Source organism: Penaeus monodon, chromosome 39 (assembly GCF_015228065.2).
Source record: "Penaeus monodon isolate SGIC_2016 chromosome 39, NSTDA_Pmon_1, whole genome shotgun sequence".
NCBI lineage: Eukaryota > Metazoa > Arthropoda > Malacostraca > Decapoda > Penaeidae > Penaeus > Penaeus monodon.
Genome location: NC_051424.1, coordinates 27,606,707 through 27,609,206, shown reverse-complemented (window position 1 = coordinate 27,609,206; position 2,500 = coordinate 27,606,707).

The window sequence follows — 2,500 nt, the reverse complement described above, 5'->3', positions numbered from 1 at the left end:
TAAATCAGAATACTTGCAAACTTTTTTTTTTTTTTTATTTCATTTCTTCATTGATAAATATAACTGCACAATAAACAGTCCGATTACATAAAGCATAAAAACAACAGATTCATTTATTAATCCTTGCTATATATAGACAGATAAATAAACAGACAGAGAGATAAATATATAGACAGACAGGCACAATGCATCAGCACTGCCCCCCGGCCCCCCGCCCTTCGAACACGCGCATCAGGGCCTTGTCCTGGCCAGTCAGTGCGCGGCGTGATGGCGTCTGCCGTGCCAGTGTGGTGTAGCGGGGGGCGTGTGCAGGCGCATTTATGTAGAGTGTATGCGGGCTCGGACCTGTCCCAGGTAGGGCGACGCGAGGTCGTGTGGCGTCAGCTGGGGGAGGGACCGCCGTTGGCATTAGCATTATTATTGTTAGTAGTAGTATTAGTACTAGTACTAGTAGTACTAGTAGTATTAGTGGTAGTGGTAGTGGTAGTTGTAGAAGTATTAGTAGTAGTAGTAGTAGTACTAGTAGTATTAGTGGTAGTGGTAGTTGTAGAAGTAGTAGTAGTAGTACTAGTAGTATTAGTGGTAGTGGTAGTTGTAGAAGTAGTAGTAGTAGTATAGTAGTTAGTGGTAGTGGTAGTTATAGAAGTAGTAGTGTTGTTGTTGTAGAAGCAGTATAAGTATTAGTAGTAGAAGTAGTATTAGTAGTTGTAGTTGTAATAGTAGTAATTGTAATAGCAGTAGTAGTTGTAGTAGTAGCAGCAGTAGTAACAGTAGAAGTAGTAGTAGAAATAGTAGTAGAAGTAGTAGTAGTAGTAGTAAAGTAGTTGTGGTAGTAAGAGTACTAGTACAAATATATACTTTGTAGTATTAGTAGTATTGTAGTTTCATTATCATTACCATCAACATCAGCCTCAACATCGACATCGACATCAACATTATAATCATTATCATTATTACTATCATTATTATCATCATCCTCGTCATTATTATTACTGTTAATATCATTATTACTATTCTCTGTATTACCAGTAGTAGTATTTTATTCCCATTTATTGTCATTAATGTTATTTTTTTATTATTACTTTTACTATTACTAATATTCCTTTTACCATTGCTATCGTTATTGATATTACAATCACTATCATTATCATTACTATTATATATTGTAAGCAACACTTTCTTGAAATAAAAGCAAATGTTTAATCAATGTCTTTACGACCTGCGTTAACAAAAAAAAAATCACTGTTCTTTAGCTAACTTAATGTTCTTTCACAAACTCAATCCCCTTTTAAAAGCTCAATGCTCCTTCACAAACTCACTGATCTTCTACTTATGCAATGTTCTTTCACAAACTCACAAACTTCTTTCACAAACACAATGTTCTTTCACACACTCAGTCCTCTTTTAAAAGTGCAATGTTCCTCCGTAAACTCAACGCTCTTTCACAAGCTCAATGCTCTTTCATAAAACTCATGTGTTCTTTCTCAAACGATATTCAGAAACTCACCAGCCACAAAAGGGTATGGTTTTCCAACCTATCCCTCCACAAATATTCCATCACGAGGCACTGTTTGTACTTTTTTTTTTTTTTAACTAAATATATTAATAAACACAAATTCAATTCAAGTTTCCCGCGTAATATCGTCGTTCATTCTCATGTTCGCGAAACAGGAATCGAAAAATAATTATCACGAACGACCGATTCATAAGGAAGCTTCATGGATCTCCCTGGACACAGATCTGGACGGGTATAAGAAAAGCGTCCAGTCTTCGCGGAAAGCACGCCCGTCTGCCGCCTGGCACTCTCCTTGGCACAGTGCCACATTATGCTGAGGGTGAGGGTGAGTGGGGGAGGGGGGGGCAGTGCGACTTACAACAGTCCCCCTTTCCTCCTCTCCCTGCCCCTTCCCCTTCCATATAGTGACTGTAATAACGACGGTGGGTCTTTCGCCTTCCGCCGGTGTCCGCAGAAAACGGCATATTCCATAGCTCGTGAAAGATATTTTGTCCTCCCCACCCAAACGAAAGTGGGAAGAAGAAAAAAGAAATGAAATGAAAAGGAAAGGGGAAAAATCTCCACTTCGTCTGAATTATCTTCCGAATTTACTCCGACAGTACATCTGTATCATCACCATCATCATCAACAACAACAACAACAACAACAACAAACAAAAACAACAACGACAACAACAACAAAAATCTTGTTATGCTGATCACTAATCCAAAAGCTTATCTACGCCTATCGATCGCACTATCCTTATCAACCCTCTTAATGTGACGTCATGACAAGATGGATTGTAAACATGGCACGCCTATGCAATAAAACCATTCTTAATTAAGATAAAATTGATGTTATATTTCGAAAGTAATTGGTTGTAATTTGTAATGTTAAATCAGAATGCACTGAAACTGTCTTAGCAGAATGAGAAATATAAAACTGAATGATCGAAATCCATGACAATATATGATCATAAGACTAGAGACTAATACGAATCGCAAA